Source organism: Halichoeres trimaculatus, unplaced genomic scaffold, assembly GCF_033239565.1.
Source record: "Halichoeres trimaculatus isolate MK-OKI-2021-1 unplaced genomic scaffold, fHalTri1.1 fHalTri1_scaffold_8, whole genome shotgun sequence".
Classification (NCBI taxonomy): domain Eukaryota; kingdom Metazoa; phylum Chordata; class Actinopteri; order Labriformes; family Labridae; genus Halichoeres; species Halichoeres trimaculatus.
The window spans coordinates 3,207,420-3,235,383 of record NW_027437186.1 but is presented as its reverse complement, the minus strand read 5'-3'; the positions used below and the strand labels follow the sequence as shown (position 1 = coordinate 3,235,383).

General features: G+C 40.1%; 1 long non-coding RNA gene across 4 annotated transcripts in view; it reads left to right on the top strand.

The window, feature by feature from the left end:
- LOC141795336 (uncharacterized) overlaps positions 1 to 27,964 on the top strand; it is a 273,641-nt gene that overhangs the window by 141,747 nt on the left and 103,930 nt on the right. For all 4 annotated transcript variants that reach the window (XR_012598585.1, XR_012598584.1, XR_012598586.1 and 1 more), the window contains one exon: positions 27,397 to 27,452. This is a non-coding gene — a long non-coding RNA (uncharacterized LOC141795336). The remainder of the gene's footprint in view (positions 1 to 27,396; positions 27,453 to 27,964) is intronic.

Genomic DNA, 27,964 nt, shown 5'->3' with positions numbered 1-27,964 from the left:
TTTTTTTTTTTCCAGTTTTATGTTGCGTTAATATTTACATATTTTTTCTTTACTAAATTATTATTTTTTCAATATTTACCTATTGTAATGTTTTTCACTTCGAACTTTCTTGTTTGTTTCTGTTACTCTGTAAATTCCCCACTGTGGGACAAATAAGCTGTCAATTGACCATAAAAGATTTCAAATCCAGGACAAAGTGGACTAAATTATGTATTCACTTTTTTTCAAAATCAAACTTAAGTACAGAACTTGAGGAAATGCATTTAGATGTGTTAAGTTACCATGTACAAGATTAGCACTGTCTCATGCCTTGATTCTGGGAAAGAGACAGTGGACCCAGGGAAGGCCAGTCTAGCTCTGAGGAAGATGAGTTACAAGGACATGGAGGGCCCCATTGACTGGGTTTGCCTTGGGTCCCCAAACGACTAAATACGCCCCTGCATCCAGGACCAGGAGAACTTAGCTGCAGGAGCACAGGGTCCAGGTCTTAGAGTGGCCAGCTCAATCCTTGGCCCCTCTGAAAATCTGTGGTGGATTATTCAAAGGTCTGTTTTAAAGAGTAAAAAAAAGAATTGAGAAGAATTAAAGCACTGATTCAAGACAAATGGGACAATCTGAGCCCTCAACAGTATGAAAGGCTGGTGGGGACCATGCCGGCCAGGATCAGAGCTCTACAGCTACTAAAGGCAGGACGACTAAATATAAATCTGATGATCAGATGGTTTATTTATATTTTGCCCCGTTTTGAACACATTATCTATTTTATGTTGACTTTGATACAGACAATGTTGAGAACTAACATATTGAAACTGTCAAGAATTGAATTTTTTCTAGTTTTTCTATTAACTAATAAACAAAGACTTATCATTTGAATTTGTCTGTCTGTTTAATGTAGACACACTTAAAAAATGATTTTCAACAAACGCTTCGTAATGATATTCGAGACTGTGTAAAATTTCAAGAGTGTCTGAAAAAGTCTTACCACCACTGTTTATCTGGTCCCCACCATCCTCCATGATCATGTGCAACTGAGTCTTATGAGCTGTTTGAGGTTTGACAGGAAGGAGAAAAAGAAGTTTAGTGTTTCCAGAAAAGCAGAAAAGAGAGATCAGGAAGAGCTGAAACGCAGACCAAACTTCAGGTTGATGCAAATTTTCAGAGATGGGTCTAATCGCACACAATTTGAGCTCTTGTGTTAGTGTGGGATCATGGATCGGTGCAGCTTTAAATGTGCTTTTTGAGTAACTTAAGTATGACATTAAAATAAATTCAACTAATCATTTCATGATAAAAATGTGCAGCGTTTAATAGAATTGGTGCATTTTTTATCAAAGATCTTTGCACCACATTCGCAGTGTTGTCCTTTGTGCTTCCTGAAACATCCACAAACTTACCTGTGTGGCTTCTCTGTCTCTGCACACACACACACACTTACAGTGTACACACTCACACACTCCCACCAGCAGTCATCGCAAGAGTTAATATGTCTATTGTTTGGCCAGCACGTCAGGCACTTATCCCTGAGTGTTTGCAGGCTGCTGAAGGGAAAGAATTAAAGGTGAGTGTGTGTGTGTGAAGCATTCACACACTCGCACACACAAAACACACACATCTGCAGGTCGCTAGGCTACAAAACCATGGCAACATTCACGGGATCAGGCATGAGTGGCAACAGCGAGAGTTGAGTTCACGCTGGTGTTTGTGTGTTTATGAACATGTTGAAGCATGGAGACTGGAGATAACTTAGCACAATAACTGCGTTGGACACGGAGCAGAGAAAAACAAAAGAGGAGGCTGCTGCACACTCGGATCTGTGGATGCTTCATGTGTTCGACAAAGTTATTATCCACTCAGTTATGGCAAGCAGCATGGGACACACTTAATAGTAAAAAGACAAAACAAAACACAAGAAAGTTCAAAAGCTCTGAGATAGTTTGTTGCTCTTTGTCTGCATTGTTTACTTCTTCCTCTGCTGAATAAAGATGCTGAATGAGTATGACTCACCTGGATGAATGCTACATTTAATAATGTGAAAACTGAGGGAAACCAGCAAGGAGACATTTAGAAAGGGAACAATATCCCTTTATCCCTTTTTTAAAGAAAGAAGGAGCTTTTCTTATGAGGGATACAGCACTCAGAGACAGACCTGGTCAGGTCCTGGTCTGAGAGTTAATGGTCCAAACTCATCTCCTGCCTCCACTCAGCAGAAACCTACACACCAAAAAATGTTGGGTTATTTTTTCAACCCAACAGCTGGGTTGAGACTGTTGGTTAGTTTAATTGGGTTGTTTTCATTAATTGGGTAATCTAAATACCCAAATTGCTGGGTTATCGTAGTTGGCAGTTGAGTTACTAGCTATTGGGTTGTAATTTTCAGTATATTGTGTTGGGTTATTTTGGACTACCCAACATGTTGGGTTGACGCTCGCGCATACTTGACCAACAGCTACCCCCAGTTTACCCCCACTCATTGGACCCCCCTCAGCTGCTTGCAGTCAGGACGCTGGATGGGCAAGTCTCATTATGGCCCAACTGCGATTCTCTTCACGAGCATCTACATGCAGTACCGCCATCTAGCAGCATCACATACTGAGAGACACCCTGAGAGACTCAGCTCTATACAAGCAAGGTTTGCTACATGTGCACTATTCTTTCACCACAATGTTCAATTTATTATTTATTATAATAAAATGTATATAAAGCTCACTGTAGTAACCGTGTATGTTGGCTATCCGAATTCAACATGACATGGGCGCAGTTGGATAGTGCGCTTGGTCAGTGATCGGGAGGTTGTAGGCTCAAGCCCAGATCTGGGCAACACGTGGCTATGTGTCCTAGGGCAAGAAACTTAAGTTGCTCCCACTTCTGCGTCAGTGGCTTGTACACGGGCATGAGGTGTGAACGTGTTAGAGTACTGATGGACAACTAATATAGACACTCAAAACCATCAGTGGATGAATGTGAGAGTGAATGGGTAGGTGTAACCAGCAGTGTCAGGTAGCTTTGAGTAGTCAAAGATGAGAAAAATCATAACATAAGTTCAAGTCCATTTACCATTTACATGAGCGTGTGAATCAGTGATTGTGAGCTCTTGGTCATTTGTAGTTAACGATAGCGATAGCTTATTGTGGGTAACGTTGGGTTATTTGAACCCAACTGGGTTGTTCAAATAACCCACTGTTATTTATGTTATATATATATATATATATATATATATATATATATATATATATATATATATATATATATATATATATATATATATATATATATATATATATATATATAATATTTATGTTATTTATTTTGTTATGTTATTATGTTCTTACCCACTGTTGGTTAAATGAAACCAACCCAACTTATTGGGTTAAAAAATAACCCATATTGGGTTGTTTTTAACCCAACATTTTTAAGTGTGTAAGTCTATGCAAGTGTTTGCCATAAAACATATAATTATCTTTATATGAGCCACATTTACCTGACAAGTCTACAAAAAATGACACCTGAATTGCTTTTAAAGTAAAAACTCTGCCAATAGAGAAAGAAAAACACACCTGTCAAGTTTGACAGGTAAAAGTAATGTCTTAATACAAGAAAATAAACAAGTACATTTCAGTTTGAACACCTTTCTCTTTAGAGCTTTAATCAGACATGACTTAGTAAGTCATTCATGCACACAGTTTGTTTGGATGTAACAGTCGGACACCGTTTACACAACAATGTTTCACCCCAAAACACAAAAGAATGCAGTGAAAAAAAAAAAAAACAAAACATGTCGCACAGAAACACAAAGGGGCTGAAAATGCTGTAATATGCATATCAGACCTGTAGTTGGTGATATAGCTGTTGAGACACACCCCATGTGACCAATACCAGTTCCTCCACAGACCAGGAAAAAGTCCAGCCAGCTTCTACTTCACAAAACAGAGGAAAATATTAATAAAGTTTTTTTTTTTTTTTTTGAAAGAAATGAAAAAAAAGGAAAAGAAACTGTGGATTTTTACTGTTGTTGTTGGTTTGTTTGTACATGGTTATTTAAGTCTTTGCATTTCATCCTACTACTGTTGTCGTGTGTACAGCCCCTGTGATACTTCTCAATCAGTCTTTGCATGTGTGAAAATCATTGTGTCATCCACATATAATTGAGTATTAATATTTTACATTTATTCAGGAGGTAAGCATTATTCATTTAGCGTCCTGAAAGCAGCTGCCAAGTGACTGGGAGAAAAACATCTCATACGAGCACGGACAAGTTCTTTCAAAATTCCAACATTGTTACAAATATTGACTGCAACACCTATTGTAACCTGGCAACTAACCCACAACGCATTGTGTCATTAAGCGGGTGGGTTTGAAAAGTTAACATTAACAGTCCTACACAGGTGAAAATAGCATGTCTCTTTCTACCCTAAAATGAAAAATCAGCAAGAATAATTGTGAGTTTAATCCTGTGTGGACTGAAAATTATTTATTTATTTATTTGACCACCAAGTTCACCAAACCAATGTGTTTTACTCTGCTGCAGTGCTGAAAGATTATAATTCTCAAAAACACGACACTGAAAAACATGTCTTGTTCCAGACAAACTTTCCAGAGGGATCTCATGAGAGGGCAGCTAAAATTCAGAGTTTGACTGAATCTTGCAACCAAAGCTGTATTACAATAAAGCAGACTTGCATCGCTCAGGAGAGGACCACTGCTGCTAAACATGTGTGGCCAAGCTCATGTCCTCAGTCTGAAAATTCAGCACAACTGAATTTTAATTGAATAGCCCTGCTGTCGGTCTTTAAGAAAACAAGTAGGGTCTAAATATGAAGCCCTGTGGGACTCCAACCAGCCAATTGAGCTGGGCAGATTTAAAGATTTACACTGTATTTGTTAAAAAGGATTTTATTTGTCTGCTTTGACTGCTAGTTTAAAAAGTTAGCGTTTGGTCAGAAGTATGTGGCGATCAGGGGTATCAAATGCCCTTTTCAGATACAGACAAACGCTCACGTGTCTAATGAATGTTTAATCTGAAATGTAACTTTAAAAAGCTGTATTACTCAAAAACCACGAGGAGGCAACATGAATGTTTGATGACCAGCGAGCAGCTCCTTGTCAGCGCTGGTGAACCTCAGCAGGTGTGAGAGGTATCACAGGAGCAGCTGGTTTCAGTTGTGATCATTTCGCCGTCTCTGGTGACATCTACTTAGAACAGATGAATGACAAATGAGAAAGCTCCGATATTTTCTTTCCTGCACTTGTTCACTCACTCCCCTTCACTCTTCCTATTAAATTTACTGTTGAGCGAAGACATTATGAGAGAAATGCAACAGATAATGTGGGCATTTCATGCGGAAGCTGTGATATGAGCGATGTATTAATGGGGGGAAATTATTGTGCATTCAATTATGGCACAATGCCTTCCAGAGATGTTTGTGTGATTTGGCTGCAGCCTGCCACGGCGGGGGTCCCTCCCTGACTGATGAGCACCCTAATCTGCTAATCTCACAAACAGGGGTGGAGGTGGGTTCGGGGGTGGGTGGTGGTGGTTTATGTGACGAGCCAAACGCCTCGACTCGCCTCTCGCTAACGGTGGCCAATAAAATTAAAGAGCCAGTGCGTGCCCGGGCGCGAGGAAGACGAGGGAGGAAATCAGAGATAGATAAACAAATAGAATCATAAAAAGGCAGGGCGCTGGTGAAGTGGTAATTCAGTGGGAGTTCATTAGGGGAGAGATGGAGGAATGAGGAGTGGAGGGCTAAACTGTGGATGACATTACCTCTAATGTGGCTCCCCTGCAGAGTTTGTGATAGGGTGGCCGTTCCCGGCGAAAATAGGGTTTTTAGCATGACGCCACGCTCAAAAAGACAAAGTCCCACTAAATAGGATTTTTTTTTCTTAAGCATTGTACTATTCTGGTGCAGAAAACATCTCCAAATGGGCTTCTCAAATGTGCTCAGGCATACCGCCAAGTTCAGACTGCACGGACAAATGAGTTTTGTGGTGTGGTGAATTTGCTCAGAGCTACAGGGTTTAAAGCTGCGAGCATAAAGCATCCTTTTCTACTAAACAGACCAGACCTCCCATCAGTTACATTTCATCAATTATGTTTCCTAATAAAAAGCAGAAACTGTGTTATTCTTCATAGAGAGTCGCGTTTACTCTAATTTGCTGAAAGCTCACACTATTAGACCTGAGAACGTGAGAATGTGTGGGTATTTCTCTCCGACCTGAAGGCACGATGTGAGCTGAATGAATGCAGAAAAGCCCCGCAGCTGAAGGACTATGGCGTGCAGCATGGGGCTCAGTTTGGTTTGGCTTTGTGGTAATTTTATTTTACCTTATATTGTTCAGAGTCTGTAAATTTAATGATCTTTTTTTGAATCGGTTCATCTGGTTCACAGAAAGTCTTCCCCATGTGCTCAGTGGCGTCGGTCCAAACACCACTTATTAAGTGTTGTATTCTTTTTTTCAGCACAAAATGTCTTTTTAGACTTAAAATGAGCCACATTCAACTGACCAGTCCAGAAAAAATGTCTTATTTTAACTGATTTAGACAAAATTTAGCTCCGAATTGCTTGGAACAAGTGAAACAACAATCTGCCAAAGGAATAAATGATGTGTTACTTGTATTAACACATCATTTTTGTTTTAAGCAAATTTTCAAGCAAAGTTTTCTTGTTCCATTGGCAGTTTTTTTTTTTTTCTTTGTTACAAGCAATTTAGACCTCATTTTTGTCTTTGAATAAGTTGAAACAATACATTTTCCTGGACTGAATTATATTATATATATTGAGTAAAATAAGACAATTTTTATGTAAAATAAGACAAAAAAAAACTTGATAAAATTTCATTTTTTTTGCAGTGTGGTCTTCTCTCAGGTCTCAGAACTAGGTCTACCACAATCCTTTAACATGTCATTAAACAGAAGCAGCTTTCCCTTTACTTCCTTTTTAGCAGCTGGTTAGTGTCAGCATTAACAGTTAAAATAATGAACAACCTCTGACTTCTGCAGCCACCTTGAGTAATACTGGAGGTAATCTGAAGCCCAGGAGAAAAAAATGTAGGTTATTGGTACGTTTTGTATCCACGTTGTGATCCTCCCAATGTAAGGGCATCGTGCCCACCTGCCTCTCTCCATCCAACCTCTGTCATCTGTCAATCATCTGCTGTCTGTCTCTCTCACACTCATCTTCACAGAATAACTTCTGCCTCTGTCTGCAGTGTTTCCTTATCATCTGGATGTGAGGCCATTTGAAATGCAGCTGTTGTGAACTTTAATTATTGTATTTCAGGGTTCCTACAGCTCAAGGCAAGTTACATTTAAGACTTTTTAAGACTTTTTTAATGATGTTGGAAATCAAATTTAAAAACAAGTAAACAACGAACCAGAGTTGAACCAAACATAACTAACAAACAAAAACACCACATGAATTACCTGGGTTGGAGGCAATTTTAAGCCTATGTTAGTTTTACATAAAACATCACTTTTGATCTTTTTTTAACCCCATTTTTACAACTTTATGCCTATTTTCCCCCCATTAATCTTTTTTGGCCACTGTCACAACCATTTTTGGAATTTTTACATGGTTTTTGAAGTTTAATTTCAAATTTAATTCTTGATTTTGCTGCCATAATCATTTTTTTCTAAGCCACTTTTGGATTTTTTTTTTTTTTTTTGCCATTCTTTCCTTATTTTTTTTCTCTCTCCAGGCACCCTAGATAGAACCAAGACATGCGTCTGCTTTAAAAGTTCCTGGTGCAACCACTTCACCGTTATGTAGGTTCAGCTGTGATTATGCGATGTTGCCACGAGAGTAAATCAGGAAATTATTTAGAAAAATAGATAAATGTTACTTATTTTTTTATTTTTTTTTTGACTTCAAACTAACATAAATCTTACCAATGTGTTTAAATTTTTAAGACTTTTGAAATTTGGATTTAAGACTTTTTAATGCCAATTCAGGCCTTATTTTTAGAATTATGAATTCAATGCCTTTTAAGACTTTTCAAGGATCCACAGGAACCCTTGTATTTGATAGTTGACACTCATATAGGGTAATGACTGAGGGTCCCCTTTGTTTTTGTCGTTGTTGTTGTTGTTGTTGTTGTTGTTGTTGTTGTTGTTGTTGTTGTTAACTGTTTTTAATGTCTGCAAATACACATTACACCATTTAAGCACCTGGACTACTACAGAACCACAATGCAAAAAAAACTGAAATCTTATCAAGTGTTTTTGTCTTGTTTTCAGTACAAAAAGTATTTTTAGACTTAATATAAGCCACATTCACCTGACCAGTCCAGAAAAGTTAAAAGAGAAAAATAAGATCTGAATTGCTTGGAACAAGTTAACAATGAATAAAATAAATCAAGTCAAATAAAAGGCTTTTAAGGATTTTGAAGTGTCAAAATGTGTTTTTGTGAACTCTCCACGTTGTATCTCAGCTGAGGGGTAAATGAAAGAGGGCAGTTGGGTTTGAGTGAATGCTAAGGGCTGTAGCAAAACGTCTGTGTTTGAGGATTTCTGAGAAAAACGAACAAGCTAAATACTTCTGAGCTGACCCACCAACTCTGCAGTGGTAATTACACTCCCATTTGTAGTTCTCGCAGCAATCTGAAGCTGCACTTCAAAATAGCATGTACTGAAAACAAATCCAGTAGGTGTCAGTAATCATGCATACACAGTGGAAAAATGCAGAGGGATGCTGGCACATAGTTTCAAAAAGATATCAAGCCAAAAGAAAGGAAAATATGTGTTCACACACAGTCAGAGAAATAAAAAAAAAGGTTGCAGGGACAATAAGATGTGATGTGTTGATAAGAATACGTCTGCACCGTGATCAGTGTGCCAAAACCTGTGTGCAGAGCTGAGCAGATAATGCACAGTGTCCATACCTGACTAAATCATTCTATGTATCATCTGTTCAAATCAGGCAAAGGGGGGGGACCACCCTATCCTGTTTTTGGATTGTTTTTTTTCCCCTTATTTTTTTATTTATTTATTTATTTATTTTTTTATAATTTCAATAAAATGTAGCATTTAGAATTTCCTGGGAACCCTGGGCTACATATAGCTACCTCACAGGTCTCAGGATGAATCTGAAGCTGAAGCTCAAATTGAGATTTTGCATCTTCTCAAATGTTTTCTTTTTCCGTTGCTTGCCTCTAAAATATATTCTACAGAGATCACTGTGTAAGAAAGCTCGGGGATGGGTTGAGCTGCGTGCAGCCAGGTCTCAGGCCTCAACAAGAAGCCATCAACTCAGAATCAAGTGAAGAAATAAAGTGGGAACATAAAGGATCGATCACTGTGTGTGAAGAGAGTTAAAAAGCAGCTCCTCCCTGTGCACTCAGAGACATGTGCCTCCTCTCTCCTGGTTTATAAATAGACGGCCGAAGGATTACAAGCGAAAGGAGTGTTCCGAACAGTAGCTGTATTATCTGTCGCCATTGTCTGCGTCTACCTCTGGATGTCTTAGTGAGACGTCACATAGCGACTGTAAACAAATTTGTGTTGCTGGTAGCGTTCTGGCGGATTTGTTGTCTGGTTGAGCGTATTTAGCAGATGAAACGTGTTGTGGTGACAAGCATGATAGAACACATATGTCGCCGAGGGCTATCCTCCCTGCCTCCCCTGTCGTGGCTACACAAGCAACTGATTGTGTTTCACTTTTCAGTGTGTGTGTGTGTGTGTGTGTGTGTGTGTGTGTGTGTGTGTGTGTGTGTGTGTGAAGAAGTGTGAGACGACGAGTGTAGCGGCTGTTGTTTTTCATGTGAGCTGCTGGTATCTCATGGCGCTTTAATGTTGCCTGGAGCGCTATGTTTGTGTGTGTGAGTGTGCGCGTGTGTGTGAGTGTGTGTGTGAAAGAATTAAGAGTTTTTAATTCTTTTCTTTCTCACCGCCTCGCTGTTCTTGTTTTCAACCTGGAGTTTCTGGTCCTTCCTCCTTTTTTACCCTCCCTTCTCTCCTCTCCTCTCCTCTCCTCTTCCTGTTATGCAGCACTTTAGAGTGGATGTAATTGCTCAGACAGAGCAGGCGTTGGGAGCACTGTGGATGTAAATGCTGCTCCATGGCGGTGGCTGACTTAATGAACAGCAGGGCTTGCAGCCCTCTGGCAGCACTTAAACTTTAAAACATCTATTATTGAGGCGTGAGAAAAAACAGAGTGGCCAGCGCTGACCTCTCTCTTATCGCTCTCTTTTTATATCTCCAGTCACGGGCAGGAGGGGTTGACGCTGAAAGATAAAGGTGCTGGGTGTAGCATTTTTTAACTTCAACGCACCATTGTTAAATTCTTTTATCATGCGTTGGCCTCTGTGTGATCCAAAACTTAACAGTAGTCCAGATGAGCCCTGTGATGATTTTCTGTTTTGTTAATTCATGCTGTGGTGCACAAACTCCACAAGAAGAAAAATCAGCATTTCTCCTGAAGGTGCCATAATGACCCAAATAAAAGACACGTTTTTTTTTAACTGACAATGATGTGAAAAAGTGGGGTCGTCTTATTGTAGGGGTCTAACAAACACAGACGCAACAGCAGAGGGTGCCAGCTTTTTGTAAAGCCAGTGACCTCACAGAGGCTGTGGTGACAGCAGAGACACAGTGGCAGAAGTTGAAAAACATGGAGAGGCACTGTCATTTGTCCAGAGCGAAAGTTAGGTGGGTTCAGAGACAACTAATCAATCATTCAATCAATTAGTCTTTATTTGTTTTGCCCCAAATCTTAAATAATGTTATCTCTAGACTCTTTTAAAAAGCTTTAACAGGTCTAGACCTGCTAATGTTAAAGGTCTCACATTATGCAAAAATCACTTTATTAAGTCTTTTAGTGAAGTTTGTGGGTCTTTGGCTTTCCTCCCGGCCCACAAAATATTTGATATTAATGTCAAAACCTGTACTTAGTAGAATAGAATAGAATAGAATAGAATAGAATAGAAAAATACTTTATTTATCCCTGAGGGGAAATTCAGGAGTCACAGCAGCAATCAATAAAACAAAAGTAAGAAAATGTATTAAAAGCGCAAAAAGGTCCACATGAAAGTCTGTTCAGTCTCTGTCTCCTGGATCCTGTCTGCCCACAGCAGGTGAAACTTCTCCAATATGGCGCCGGCGTCTGATGTCAGCTCCGTCAGCCACGTACGTGAACAGCATGATGCCGCTGGGCTAGCACGGCTAGCTCAGCGGCATCGTCCATCCCACAGGACATAGTTCCCACGTTCCCAACAACGATGTATGGAAGGAGTAGTAGTAGTGCTTGTGAATGTAAAATCCTGACCTAAAACGAACTGTTTGGATTTTGGGGATTTGCCGACATCAGCGATTCCCTTTTTTGACCAATCAAGAGCAAGTCTGACCTGATTGGTACACTGGAGCAGATACCTCCGAACGCCCTCCCAGCCCACTCCCTTCTCTCCAGCAGCGGGGAGGAGAATGCCAAAGTTAAAAAGCCATCACTGCTTTTTTTGGGGCGGTAAACAGCCACGTAGTTCAATGCACAAGCTTCCCATCTCGGAAGAAGACAAGACTGAGTGGCTAGAGTTCATTTATCAGGAAATGTGCCAGGTACACTCAGCATAACTGTGCATGTGTGTGCTAGTCACTTCACGGCTGACTGCTTTTTGAGTGACACGTTTTACTGTTTTTCTGTCCTCAGTGAATATGTTTTTACAAACAAAATGATGTTTTAATCTTCTATTGCACCATGCTTTTTTTGACATATTTAATCTTGCCCCTCACAAACCATATTACAAAAATCTAACACTGAAACTAATAAAACTAAACAGTTCCAAAAATTAAAAACTAAACTAAACTAAAAAAAAAAAAAAAAACATTTTAAGGAAACTTACTCAAAGTAAACTGAAATTGAAAACAACAACAAAATTAACTACATAGAAATAAAAAAATAATAATAAAAAAATAAAATAAAAGCAAAACTATAATAACCTTTCCTTCCCTCTGATTGGCCAGTCCTCTTGGGGCCTCTTTGGGGCAGAGCTATGAACTTGGTGTTTGAGGCCATCTTTTTCAATGTGTCCTGAACCAGTAAGGAAATGATGATGTGATGAACACATTGTTTCAGTAAGTCTCATAAACATCTGATTATTATAACAAAGTGTTTTTACCAGCTTGCAGACATATTCAGGGATTTCTACAACATAAAAATATGTAGAGGTTTGAAAATCTGCACATTTAGTATAAACATCCAGCACTGTTATTCACTTCTGATCATTTACACACATGCAGTTCTGATTACTTCCCCTCCACCAAGTTTCTACTAGCCCTCATTGTTGTTGCATTATTCAAAGTTTCCTCAATGCTACATAATCACCTCACCTCCACCTCTACACCTTACAAACCATTTTTAGATTGATGAACTTCAAACAGGCTCATCAAAACACAAAGACATGGTGTGCATGGACGGCAAATGTCTCCACTGACAACAAGCTGCCACACACAGCTCCTACAACACAGAGAATAAAAGTGCAGAGTCCACTTGAAAGCATGAGGTTTTTGGTCGGCTCATTCTGAATGTAAATATGACCTGTAAGTAGAGATGAGGTCAGAGTTAGCTTAATGCTAACCTCTCTCTTTTCTCTCTATCTCTCTTTCTCTGGGAATACAGATTTAAAAGGCCATTATACTCCATCACCTCCACCGTGCACGGTGTCACTGCCATCGCTGCAGTGTCAAGTGCCTTATTTCTGTATTAGAGGGGGAGAGATAAGTGTGTGTGTGTGTGTGTGTGTGTGTGTGTGTGTGTGTGTGAGAGAGAGTGAAAATATACTGTACAAGAGGTTAGCAGTGAGTGTGAGTGGGCCTTGCTCCGCTCTGGACGCACTTATCTCCCCTGCTGTGTAATGGATCTTACTGAACATTTGCATAAGGTATGGAGGTGATGTCATTTGGTCCTCAGAGCTGCATTTCAATGATGGTTGACTGTCGGCAAAGTGGACACACACAGAACAAGCTTCAGCTCTTCAGATCCTACTGTTCAAACTTTGACCAAACTTTCTCAGAGGAGGAAGATAAACTTTATACAAAATAAACCCTGTTTAGAGGACCTTTGATGCTGCCCATATGGGTTTTTGCTCATCATGATCCTCATCATCATCTTCATCATCATCATCAACTTTGCATATTAATAACTAAACTGCTAACTCGTACCCATGGTTTGTTTTGTACATCTTTAATGAAGTCAAATAAATAAATGAAAAAAAATCCATCAGTTCTACTTTTGCTTTCCTGAAACTGAAAACCAGCTTAGTATACTATCTGTGCGTTCACACCAAAAGAGGCAAAAGAGACAAAAGCGGCAAGCATGCCGGAAGTTCATTCATTTTCAATGAGAGCCTGGCGTCCTGAGCGGCCAAAGGGTCCTGAGCGGCTAAAGCGGCTAAAGCGGCAAAAAGGGCACCAGATGAGAAGTTGAGCCTCGGTAAACTTTATGGTAATTAGCTATGACGCAGTTCAGCGGCAAACAGTGGCAACCAATCGGAGTAGAGATGTCCCTCGACCAAGTGGGCCCTAAGGAACAACGTATGTAACTTCGGTTCCTAGTTCCGTCTTGGATACAGAAAAGCTCATTAACTGTGTTCAGACTCACCCTTTTCTTTTTAATATCCGCCTTTTTAGCTACCGTGACCAACATAAAAAAAAAAATTGTGTCACAGAGGTGGTAGATTGTTCTGGTGAGTTCTAAAAATTGTGCAGTAATAGCAGAAAACAGCGACGTGAAGTGTTCCAGACTAACTTTGTTCAGCAACGATCTGAGGTTCACGCCGGGGGGTGCAGGTTACTTTTATTACCAAACAGTCTCCTGCTGGAACCTTTCTGGATCCTTCCGTGGATGGCTTCGTACCGGACTGTGCGCCGGGATCTGAACGGACGCCGGTAACCTGGTTTTCACTTGCCTGTTTTGGGCCACCTTTTTTCTTCCTTGAGGATTTATCTTTCGTTTCTTGTGGATCAACGTTGTTTTGTGTTAGAGGATCGGAAAAACAGGATCGAAGGAGGATTTAAAATAGTGTGAAGAATGACAGCTTGTATTTTTTCGTTAGTTGGGAACTTTTTCATGATTTTGGCTTTATGAACATTGAGATTATTGTTTTATTTTGGTTGTGATTTATTTTGGAACGGGAAATACGCACGGGTTGCTCAGGGGTTTAATTTATTGATTAAATGATTAACATTGAGTCCGGCTCCTGATTATTTTTCTTTAGGATTATAGAACACACACACACACACACGCACGCACGCTCGCACACACACACGCACGCACGCACGCACGCATCACAGAATTTTAGTATATTTCAAAACTATAAAATTTTGATGTCGTGCATAAATCAATATTATCTCCTTTGTAAACTGCTTCGTGACTGTCAATCCGCTCGTGACTGATTAGATGGTAATCATGTACTGTAAAAAGATGGTGATTTTACATTAAGTTCATGCTTTGAACTGAAGTTGAACAACAGCAAGCAGCTTCTGCTGTGAAGAAGTCCGCTGTGCAGCTCCTTTAAGTGACAAGCACGATTGTCAGTCACGTGATGAGCGGTCAAGGCGGCTAAAATATTTAGCCGCTTTAGGCGCTGTCCGCTTTCTCGGGCGTGCTTGCCGCTTGTGCCTCTTTTGCCTCTTTTTGTGTGAACACACAGTAAGAAATAGACCCGACAGATACTGCATACCAAAGTCAAAATAAGTAGGCAGTATGCAGTGCCTTCTACATACTACATCCACATGCAGTAGGCAAATTCAGAAACAGCCTTGGTGTTTGAGGCCCACCCTTTCAACATGTCATGAACGAGTTGGAAGATCCTAATGTGATGACCTCATCACTTCATCGAATCTGGTGAATATATCAAGGAGATCTTGTGTAGATCTCGTGCTTTTTTTGAAATTTTTGTAGACATAGATATCTTTAGATTTCTGTAACCAGTGAATTAATAGAGGTTTGAAAATTCAAACACATTTAGTCCGAGCATCCAGCAGTCTTACTCCACATCTACGTTGAATTTATGGGAAAACAGAATATACACTCTTAAAACATCACATATAGAAATGGTGCATACCCAGACATATCAGTTTATTAGAGAAGAGCACAGTTTGGGATGGGAGAGGGAGGACAAGCACCCGTCTGGCTCCATGTCTGGACATCTGAGCGAGGGATCAGTGAAGATCTACGGAGCTCCCTGGCCCTCATAGCTCCTGTGTTCAGACCCAAACAAGGGCAGAAACTGTCAATATCACTCTAGCTGCACAGCTAACTTATTTTATAGCCTTCAAAACATAAACATACACCATGCCCTGAAGATGCACACATCTTTAATTCCTCACAGAAAAATCACAGAGCATCATAGAAGCAGACATTTCCATCCTCTGTCCCTCTCAGTCTGAACTGAGAGAAAAAAGTCTCCCCTCCAATCTGCAGAGTTTGTGCTCTCTGATGTTAGTGTCACTGTTCAAATGTCAACATGTTGGAGAAACTTTCATGAACATGTAAAAGAGTTCAGTCTACCCAAAGGTCACATCCAATCAGTTTAATTGTACTAAGAGTACTTGGATCCCTCTTACAGATCTCTGTGGGGACACTGAGCTCCTCTTTGCGCCTCAACATCCCTCCCCCGGCTAATAGCCGTTGTCTTAATGCCAAAGTTGGGTATTTTTCAGGTTAAATTTGGGGTGGCGATGCTGTGTGGTGATATTAATCTCACTGGTTTTGTCGCTGCGGTGGTAATGAAGGATGGCCAGCATTATTTGTACCCTCGCTTGTCGAGTGTTTTGTCAAAAGTAGGCGAGTTTTGCTTGCCTGGTAGATTTGTGTTCTCCCCGGGGAGCCCTGGCCCAGTAAGAGACAGCGGTTGCTCGACATAATTAGACCGAGAAGGTCCTTGTAAACTCATTAATATCTTACCCAGGCTGAAATGGGCGGCTCTACGGTGGTTCCTTGGCTTGTAACGTGGAGGTTTTTGTAGAGAACTGAAATAAAAAACAAAGATAAACAGAGGATTTAAAAAAAAAAAAAAAAAGCAGTTAACACTGTGGCCTTAAACCACAGTAGACTTACTGAACAGCGTAAAAGCACGAGGTCACCACCTTAACTCACCTTTAGACTGCTCAATCTATGACTATGGGATGTGTGTATGAAGAGGACCCTTAGAAGAGTGTTTCCCATAGACCAAGGGTCTTCAACCTGTGGCTCTGGAGCCTCATGTAGCTCTTTGACTCCTTTGCAGTGGCTCCTTGTAGCTTTAAAAAATATTATCAAAATAAAGAGCTTTCATTTTTCTTTCATAGGGCATTGATGATGAAAGTCATTGACACAAAAAAAAAATCCTGCGTTAGCATTTTGTTGAACCAAATATTCATCACATCTGTCAAAGCCTGCCACTGCTCTACTTCACCTCCAACAACATTCAACAACTTTCCATGCACCTCCTCAGGTTTTACAGCCCTGGTCAGATAACTAAATCTACAAAGAGACAAATCTGGAAGAAAAAAACATTCTTGGCAAATAGAAACATTGGCAGACAACTATAAAATGTTGAGTTGAGCGATACTTTCTATACAGTATCAAATTCAAGTTTTGTTAAAAAAAAAAAAAAATCAACCTTTTTTTTTCCATGTAAAAACTTTTAAAAATGTTGAATACTTTGTACATATTTTTTATTTTTGCAAATTTTTATTCATGTTCTTTTTGGATTTTTGCAACTGTTTGAATGCTCAAAAATTGATAAAATCTTTGCAAATTCATTAACTTTCAAGGACGTTTGAATTTTTTTTTTTTTTTTATTTCAAAACATTTTTAAATGTTTGTAAATTGAAAAAGAAAAACAACAAAAAAAACAAATAAACAGAAAAACTAAGACATCACATATTCTATTTAGTTAAAAAAAAACCTACTTGTTCAGATAATTATTCACTAGATTTTAACTCTTAATAGAATTCATACACTATGTAGTTTTAAACTATGGTGAAGGTAAAGTAGATCTTGTGGCTCTGGAATGATTTTAATTCATGTTAGCTGAGGCTAAATGGCTCAAAGTAAGGGTTGCAGACCCCTGCCATAGACAGTATAATAAGCGGACGTAGTCTCCTTGATGAGATGTCGGTTTTCTGAATTGGATTTTTGAAGCAAAAAGGGCACCCATCAGTCACATGAGCTGAGCCGCGCCCCTTTTTGGACATTCTCACAATCTTAATTTCTTACAAACTGCTGAGTAAGAAAAAAATCACCTCCCTGTACAGCATGCGTCAGATCTGTTTTCCACATGTCTTTGTTTAAGACTCCACGAGGTGACTGAACCAGGATATCAATGGTATCAGTGGAAGCAGAGTTTTTCAGGAAACACAGCAACATGTGGCCATAGATAGTCTAACAGCTGAAGTACATCAGATGCATCTCCAGTCCGTCTCCACTCTGTCATGGATCAGAACAGACAGGTCTCCATTTGAATTAATGTGTCAACTCGATCTGCTTCTTTGCAGTCCGGCTGTGTAGCTGGTCCGTCAGGTCACAGGTAACACACAGACATCCTATTTTTGCTGTGACACGACAGTTCATCATAGGTAAGACTGACCGGACTGAACGTGCAGCAGGTGTGAGTTGACAAATGCAGTTATCATGCAACAGAGCGGAGCCAGACTGCAGGTGTATCTGGTGGATTTAAGGTGCTATTTTATACCCAGAAAGGTGCTGGAGAGGAGAGTCCAACGGTTGGTCGAACCTTGGATCCAAGAAGTACAATGTGGTTTTTCGTCCTGGCCATGGAACACTGGACCAGCTCTATACCCTTGAAAGGGTACTAGAGGGGGCATGGGAGTTCGCCGAACCAGTCCACATGTGCTTTGTGGACTTGGAAAAAGCTTTCGACCGTGTCCCCCGAGGTATCTTGTGGGGTGTGTTTCGTGAATATGGAGTCGATGGCCTGTTGTTCCGGGCAGTTCAGTCTCTATATTTCTGGAGTGAGAGCTTGGTCCACATTGCCAACAATAAGTCAAACTCATTTCTAGTCAAGGTTGGACTCCACCAGTGCTGCCCTTTGTCACCGATTCTGTTCATTACTTTCATTGACAGGATCTCTATGCGCAGTCAAGTGGCGGAGGGAGTCAGGTTCAGGGGTCTCAGGATCCCATCTCTGCTTTTTGCAGATGATGTGGTCCTGTTGGCCTCATCGAACACTGACCTCCAGCTCGCACTGGGGTGGTTTGCAGCCGAGCGTGAAGCCGCTGGGATGAAGATCAGCACCTCTAAGTCCGAAGCCATGGTTCTCTGTCGGAAAAGGGTGGACTGCCCACTGCAGGTTGGGAGAGACTCTTTGCCCCAAGTGGAGGACTTCAGGTATCTTGGGGTCTTGCTCACGAGTGAGGGGAAAATGGAGCGAGAGATTGACAGACAGATCGGGGTGGCATCGGCAGTGATGCGGACGCTATACTGGTCTTTTGTGGTAAAAAGAGAGCTGAGTCAGAAGGCACGGCTCTTAATTTATCAGTCAATCTACGTTCCAACCCTCACCTATGGCCCCGAGTTGTGGGTCGTGACTGAAAGAACCAGATCACGGTTACAAGCGGCTGAAATGAGTTTCCTCCACAGGGTGTCTTGGCTCAGCCCTAGAGATAGGGTTCAGAGCTCGGACATCCAGGAGAGGCTCGGAGTAGAGCCGCTACTCTTCTGCACCAAGAGGAGCCAGATGAGGTGGTTAGGGCATCTGGTGAGGATGCCTCCTGGACGCCTCCCTCGGGAGGTGTTTCGGGCATGTTGAGCTGGGAGGAGACCCTGGGGTAGACCCAGGACACGGTGGAGAGACTGTATCTCTCAACTGGCCTGGGAACGCCTTGGTATTCCCACAGAGGAGCTGGTGAAAGTGGCCAGGGACAGGGGCCATTGGTCTTCGCTGGTGGCACCCAAGAGCTGGACCCAGATAAGCGGAGGAAAATGAGATGAGATGAGATTTTATACTCCGCAGATAAATGAAGGATCTTGGGTGTGTTTGCTGATCTCTGGCACTGCTATTTTGAGGGTTGTGGGGCTGGAAGTTTAGGAACCTCATACTTTGTAAGGTATTTGGCATCCTTGAGGTAATTTTGTCTATTGCAAGTCACTTTAAACTAAAAAGCATCTGTCTGTCTGTTCACTTAGTTTCTGGTTTTTAAAAATAAGTCAGGGTAGTGTCATTGCCATGGTTCTAAAACCCATTATTCCTGGTCATCTATCAGAGATCTTTGTTAAATCCAAAGCACACCTGTCTGTCAGTCTGTTTGGTCTGAAGCCTCTCTGCAGTTGAGTGACTGCTGGCTCTGTCCATGGTGCTGAATTGCTGAAGGCTATCACTTCCTCCAAAACATGCTGCAAGCCTCTATCTTACAAACACACAAACTTAGTTGTATTGCACTCTCTACATGTGGTGGTAGGCTGGAGACCTGTCCAGGTGGACCCACCCACCTTGCACCCAATAACAGCTGGGTTAGACTGCAGTCTCCCTGTGACCTTGAAATGGATTGATGAACCATTTGCTTTGGTACTTGTTCAGACATGGCTGTACTCTCTGTGATTCATATTTAACCACTTTGCAAACATACAAGAGGATCGTTTTGACTCCTCATTTCAGATATCCTCCATAGGCAGCAGCAGAAGTCAAACAGCACAGGCGATCACACCAAAAACTGGAATTTGATTTTTTGAATAAGTAAGGGACAGTGAGGGGGTGAGTGGATGTTTTTGGTACGTCTGTTTGACTTATTGGAGAGAGAAGCTTTGATCCATGAGGAGTTAATAGAAACTCAAGCATCAACAAAGACTTCATGAGCTTAACCTTAGAATCTATAAATGAAGCATGGACACACAAAAGAGAGGCTTCTGAAGACGACCTGTGTCTGGAATGTTTAAGGCAAGACAGCATTATCCAGGTACATAAAGACACACACAAGAAGGGTGGATCTGCCCTTCAGAGGCAGAGAGAAACATTATCATAAGGTAAAAACAGTGTAGAAATAATATTTTTACAGTATTAAAAGCAAGAGCTTTTAGTGGAAGGTAATCAAAAATCTTTTTCATTTAGAAGAAAAGAAACTTACAATCACCACACTACACAGAAGAAATTGATTTGGCCAAGTGTGTGAGCTTTCTATTTATTTAGAAACACAAAGTATGTAAGCTCTGTCTCCTTGAGGTGACGTTTTTGTGAGTTGAAAATGTCGAATCTCCCGCACAGCCTCACACACGCTTCATTCCGCTCTACACTTGAGGCTGAATTCTTGAAAAAGCCTGAAAACAAACTATGGAATGAATAAAATTCAAGGAGTTGAATGAAAGTTTTTTTTGATTAGAACTGAAGTGGGCTTTAAAGGTTTGAAGGTTTACGTGTTTCCTTGATGGCTTCAGTCAAATCAGACTCATTTTGAAGTGAATACACCTCTTACAGTGAGTTAAATGCCTGTGGTCTTGATTCAAACCATCCTTCGAATACTGTAATTCCCTCTAACATATGGACTAAGTTTCTGCTGATTTTCGACGTAAGAAAGGACACGAGTGGACTCTCATATCCACCCCGAGGAAATCTGTGTGTTATATCTAAACTTTTCCTCACAGGAGATACGCAGCAGGTCCCAGACTCCCATCTGTTGAGTTTCTAACCCAGGAATGTCTCACAGATGGTGATTATGGTGGACATGAGTTAGAACATGGCAGCACAGTTCATATCATAAGTACAGCCTGGGCAGTGCTGAAGCTGAAGACAGTCTGTAAAATAAACAGTTTTAACATCAATCCTTATATTCAATTGGCAGCAATTCTTAAAAACAACTCGTTCTCAGAGTAGATGGCGTTTAGGTGATGATATATGAGCATTAATTCACTATTCCTGCTTCCAGTTCTTTTCAAAGCCCAAAGTTCTTGGTGCAGGTTCATTTTAAATCCATCTGACAGACAAACACCCTTTCACTCTCAGTCTTGATGCAAAGACTTTAGAGTGAAGAGTTTCCTTTACATGCAGAAAAGTCAAATAAGAGGTAAAAACAAGCAGCATTAAACACCCAGTCAAACTGGGCGTGCGATGGCGCAACACCTACAGATGTAAGTGAAGAAAGCGTGATGAAAAGGGCAAAAATCAGCCAATAAGATTCAGTTATTTAGTTCTTTCTCCTCCGCTGCCGTCAGCATCTTCAAGTCATCTGATGTCCAACGTAATTGCTGAACATTATATGTTATCAACAAAACCAACTTATTGTGTCAATACAATGTTCCTTATTTACCCGTACATTTTCTTCATATTTACGAACATGTAACAAAAATAATTACAGTGTTTTTTTTAAGGGAACGGATTAATGGCCTTTCAATTCATTTCAATGGGGAGAACTGATTTGACATATGACTAAACTGAGTTACGAGCTCAGCCACAGAACAAATTAAAATCAGAAGTCAAGGCACCACTGTCTTATAAACTGAATAGCAGCGTTTTATTTCTAAAGGTGGGGCCCTGGGTATTTTATTGAGAGCTAACATGCTAACCCGTGTAACCAAACAGAAGTGACTGGCTCTCTCAAAGTTGAAAAAGGTTTTAAGAAATCCAAATAAATAGCAGGGCCTCAACTTCATAAAAAAACACAAACTTGTGGACTGAAATTCTACTAAGAATTGATTGAGCTAAAAATAAGGAACTGACAAGAATAAAAAAGAAAAGCTCACTTTACATGTTTACCAAACTCCTAATTTTCAATATAAAGCCTTCCCACTAAGATTCTCTTAAATTCAGAGTTCAGTGTGACCATAATAAAGAATTCTCAAACATTGAATGAGCTTCAACATAACGAACCTTTTCTTTAATGAAACATTGTTCTTTAAACAAAAAAAAACAAAAAAAACAAAAAAAAAAAAACAAAACAGACACAAGTGTGAACAGAAGCTTCAGTTGTAAATGCAAGCATAAAACAAAACAAAATAATTATATTATTAATTTGCTCCGCCCTACCTCTCTGAGCTTCTGCAACCTCACTCACCTTCCCGTTGTCTCAGGTCAGCCGATCAGCTTCTCCTGAAGGTCCCTAAGACCAAGCGGAAGCTCAGAGGGGACTGTGCCTTTGCTGTCGCAGCCCCAAAACTCTGGAACGGGCTGCCTCATAGCATTAAACAGGCCCCGTCTCTGCCTATTTTTAAATCCCTTCTTGAGACCCATTTTTTCTCCCTGGCCTTTGAAGCACAGTAGCCAGCAATTGTTTTATTTATTTTTATCAATTTTATTTATTTCATTTTGCTTCTTCTGTGTTTTTATTTATTTTAAATTTGTTTTATGTCTTTTATATTGCTCCTTGTCCTTGACAAATTCATTTTACTTATGTTTTATGTGTATTCCTTTATCTTGTATCTTATTCACTCTCTTGTACAGCACTTTGTTTTAACTATGGTTGTTTTTTAAAGTGCTTAACAAATAAAGTTGGATTGGATTGGACTGGAATTTATAAAAATATGTATTTATTTATTTAATTAAAAAATATGTATTTATTGTTTTCTTCTGTATTTATTTATATATTTATTGAGAAATGCATGAATCCATCAGTTCTTCTTTTCAGTGAGAGTGAAGCTGAGAATAAAGTTGATGGTCAATGGGGCACATTGTCAAGACTCACAATTTTAGGGTGAAACGCAAAGTTTTTTTTTTTTTGTGTGTGTGTGCGTGTGTTTCAGCCTCGCGTCTACTCAGAAATGGCATTTTAGCTGACCTAAAATGCAAATAATTGAAAACGGCTACCGGCGTGAAATTTTTCTGAAACGCTGCTGACACCGTTGCTGTGTCAACAGTAAGCCGGCAAATTCAGTGAAAATGCTAAAGTCACACGCCGCTTCACGTGAGTGCTTACAACAGGACAACAGTACCGTTGTTATGATTGTCGCGAACTACCATGTTGTGCTTGTGCTGCTCAATCTGCTGAATTTGCAGACTGTCTTTATACTAAATGTGCATCTGTTGCTCCACTTTTGCTCTTAGCATTCACCAATACACCAAATGAGATCTAACAAAAACTGCTTCTGGATAAGACAGTAATAGCGCCAACTGCAGGCCTAGCGTGCTTACTGCAGAGTTTTCAGTCCCTCTGCGTTTCCATGTAAACACAGATTTTTTCACTGTGTTTTAGCATTTTCAGATGAAACGTTGTGTAAACAGGGCCTCAAATGGATCCAGTTTAACTATAAAACAACATTTACAGCATTTTTATCATTCATCTATTTTAATTTCTAGTCTGGGAAATATAACACATTTCAACATTTTATTTATCTATTTGCTTAAAATGACATGGTTCAAACCAGGCTACACAGCATGGGAAAGTGTCTGTGAAACCACACACACACCCAGTGATTTCATTCAGCTTCTGTTGACTTTTTCGACAGCAAACATCCTGACAGAGTGAAACCTCTGGTTGTTCACAGACAGCAGGGTGAGAGTTAAGCGGAAATAAACACTGAATACACACATAAAGGAAGAAATCCTTGAAGACATGGAAGGTTTGTCCACTAGAGGTGCTCAAAACAACACAAACAAAAGTTCCTTACAGCGGCTTTAAAGAGCTGCTGTCTGATACCTACATTTGTTCTCCTTCACAAACTAACCAGTCAGACACATTATTATTCTCTGATTTGTCCTTAACTAGGACAGGCTGTCCCTGTGAGTGAGGGCAGCAGAGGTAAGACCAGTTCATGGATCATCCCAGACCTGCTGTTCCTCTCTGTGCTCTGTTAAGTCCCTCAGGAACACCTACACACTGTGTGACCTCTCTGCCGAGTGGACATCATCACGCAGATTAAAATCAGTTAATGCACTTGGGGCCAGTTGACTCTGTCACACACACGCCGACACACACACACACACACACACACACACACACACACACACACACACACACACACACTGAGAGGGAGAGAGGAGCATCAAGCGGGCCTTTCTCACTCACTTTTTAAAATTAATACTCATTGTTTTTGCTAAGCAGAGGATGTCCCGGAGGCTGCCTCACGGGGTTGTGTGTGAATCGCGTGTGTGTGAATGTGTGTGTGTGCAGGCTGCACATTAAATTCAGTAAAGAGAGGGTTTCAGTGGATTACTACGGCCCCAAAGTGCTGTGCCCTTTCATTAACCTTGCCTCTTAGTCGTCTCATTTAATACAAAACAAATTTCTAATCTGCAGCCCGCTGAACAGTTCTGCAGCTCGTCTGTGGCTGTGCCTGTGAGTGTCTACGTATGTGTGTTACTGTTACTCTTATTGCCTTGGGTTCCCTCTGCCGAGCCCCCTAATTACTCTCCGAAACAGGCGGCAAGGCTCCTCCTATGTGCTATCATCATTTTAAATTTATTTTGATTGATTTGTGTCAGCTTTAACTATGCTTTGGGCCGAGGTCGATAAATAAAGATCAATACTTTAATGTTTTCCTCTGAACCTTTATTAAAAAATAGATTGGCTATAAAGAGGGCTGAATTACGAGGAGGTCTGCCTACTTCCAATGCATGTCAACTGGAATCTAATTGAACAACATTGAACCAGGGAAGATTAGTCCGGGGAATGTGAGCTGCAGGAGGCCTGGAGACTGAGGGAGGAGAGGAGATGGAGATGGAGGAACTGATGCTGTTAGAGGGGGAAGAGAAAAGTTGCAGAGTTGTTTGGTCAAGATGAAAACCAGCAGTGCTTTGCTCAGGAGAGAGTGAGAGCGGTGTGAGCTGTGTTCAGCTTTCCTCTGATCCAGAAGAGGTTTTGGTATGACCCAGAAAAGCTGTGTGAAATATCATTGAAAACAGAATTTGTCGTATTTATAAGGTCTAAAACAACCAATGACAAATGAAACTCAAAACAGAACCGATTATATAAAATCTTCACACTTACTTTAATTTGAGACCAAAAACGTGTTACACCGATAGGACAGGATCATGGTTACCTCTCATTCTTCAACTACAGAGCCATTGTAACATAGCAGTTTATTAAAGTTATTTTGAGTTAGTCTAAAATTAAACAAAGACAAAAGATCCTGCTCAGTGGTTAAAAAGGAAAAACTGTTAAACTACAGATGTTGCTTACATTTTAAGTTTTATTTTTCAATTACATTTTTATTATGACCTTTAAGGCCCAGCACTTGTGTTACATTATGGTCCTGTTATTCCATCTAAAGATGTTGTTACATACGGAGATCTAACAGGGCCCTGCCTAAGCCCAATTAGTAACAACACCCTAAAATGTGAACACGACCTGAAATATAATGACAACAATTTTGGAAATCTCAAAATGTAATCACTGGTTTATAACGTAACAAAGGCCCTGAGCCTGAAATGAAAAACAAACAAACAAAAAATGTAACAAGTGGTTACATTTTGGGCAAAAAGTTATTACATTTTGGGCTCTGTCTCCTGTTACATTTGTTCTTATTATATTCTGAGCTCAGCACTTTAGTAACATTATCAACAAGTTATTACATTTTGGGTTTTACATGTTTTTTTTTTTTATCTTTTTTTTTCTTACATTTTGGGTTGCTGTTACACGTGAGACTCAAGTGGCTCTAATGTCATATGAGTAGTGACTTGTGGCCATGGAGCCTCATGCTGCTCTCTAACTCCTTTGCTGTGGCTTCTGCAGCTTTAAAAAAAAAAAAAAAAAAAAAATTGAAATAAAGATTTTTTCTTTTCTTCCAGAGACTATTGATAATTAACAACATCGACTATAAATAAAATCATGGGTTAACATTTTGTTGAACTAAATATACATCACATCCTGCAGTAAAGCCTCTGACATCGCCCTACTTCACCTCCTGCAACATCAACAGCCCACAAACTTTCCTTGGACAAGTGTCTAACCCCGGGTTTTACAGCCCTGGTTAGAAAACTAAATCTACTGAAAGAAAAATCTGAAAAAAAAAAAAAACAAATACAGATTTTAATTCTGTGTGGATGGATTCATTTAACTGCTAATACTGACTTAATGTACGCTTGATATGTGGGAAGAACTTAACAAACAACAAAAAAAGATGAGTTGAAAAATGATGAGTTGAACGTTTTCAATAAATGTGCTCAAATTCAATTTTCTTTCTGTAGTGTTACAGTTTCATAAATGATAAAAAACTTCTTGTTTAGATCATTATTTAACAAATTTTAACAATGTAATGGATTTCTATATGCTGTGTTGTCTTTAGAAGGGAGCAGTTTCTTTCAAATTCCCCTACATGACTTGGTCCCCAGGTTGGACCTTGGATATGCCTGCTATAGAAGTATGGAGGGGTATTAACACATCAAACCAGGAGTGAAGAAAAACACTTATAATAATAATAATAATAATAATAATAATAATAATAATAATAATAATAATAATAATAGTACAAAAAGTCTGAAAAGAAGAGGAGGAAAACAATAATTTGAGCAATGAATAAAAAGCAATGACATGAATTCTTACTATGAAAGGTTGTACTGTCTCAATATGTTTCTATGTAAATGGGACTATGGATGGAAATTAGTGTCAAGCTACAATCTGTCATTTTTACATGTTTTAACATGTTCATCAATGTGCATTTTCCCATTCAAATAAACAAAATGAAAATGAAAATGAAATAAAGAGATACAAACAGAGGAGGAAGAAGAAGAAAACAATGATGACAATGATGAATAGCATAATACTGTTTTCTTGATTCCTTCTTTAACTGTTTATCTTTTTTATCATGGTGGTTTTGTATTCAGACCAGAGTTGGTCAGCACTGTCAGACGTTGACATCCTGACAGAGCAATCAGACAGTCAGACCATCCAGTAAGTTTTTCACAAACCCACTGATCAGCTGAAATGTGCAAACTGAGGTCAAAGTTTCGCTGTAATCATTGTGACAGGGAGATTCTGAACTTTTTGTCCAGATTTGTTAATTGCACGCTTGCGTGAGTTTTCAGGAAACAATCATAACACATTTACAGTGACTCGGAGCCTTTCAGCAGAAACTCCCCGCTGAGAAGGAATTATAATTTACCAGAGTGCTCGTACCTGACAAATCATACAAACACAGTCAAAGCTGCTGGAACAATAGGCTTCGAGAGAGGAGACGTAAAAAGTGCTCAAAAAGATCCCCTGACATTTTAATATTTATCCTGTTTATACCTCGTTCCTCGCCAGATTGAGATGCACTTTTTACTAAAAGCAAGAACGGAAACATTTTCAGCAGACGTCAAACTTTGTGGATCCCATTTTGATGAGCAGAGATAAAACAACAGGCCGGCTCTGAAAAATCAAAGAGACCGAGTGATAAAAGAAAAGGTGGAATCACTGCATCACTTCAGATCCTGTATTTCAGGATACTGTCACTTTTATTTGAACACCTGATGTATTAAAGCCTCGTTAAACGTGAGGATTAAACACAATATAAACCTGATCCCTTTCTCTAACTGGCTCTTAATCTGTCTCCGTCTCAGGTGGACGCAAACTGACGCTGTGGCTCCTGACGTCTGTCTCTGATCTGCTCTGTCAGGTAAGTGATTGGAGTGCAAGCACATAAAGGTGTGTGTGTGTGAGTGTGTGTGTGTGTGTGTGTGTGTGTAGCAGGAAAAAGGCTGGGAAAATGGATACATTTGCTTAGTATGACTGGTCAACAGTCCTAAGAGGTGAAATCCTGTCTGGGAGAAAAGACCTTGAGCTGGTTACACACACACACACACACACACACACACACACACACACACACACACACACACACACACACACACACACACACACACACACACACACACACACATACACAGTGTCCAATAAGGGTTGGCAGGAGGGGGGTTAATCTGGTGAGAGTGTCAGAGGGTACGTGCAGCTGGCTATAGTGCATTTTGTTGTAATGGCGTCCCAGTTGTCTCGTCAGAAATCAATGGGAACCAGGAGTCTCTGCAAGCACACCGAGGTCAAGGCTTCGTCTGCCTAAATATTTAATTCTGGGAACACGTCTGGAGCTTTTAAAGATGAGCACACTGCCCTCTTTTCTCCTGCATGCAG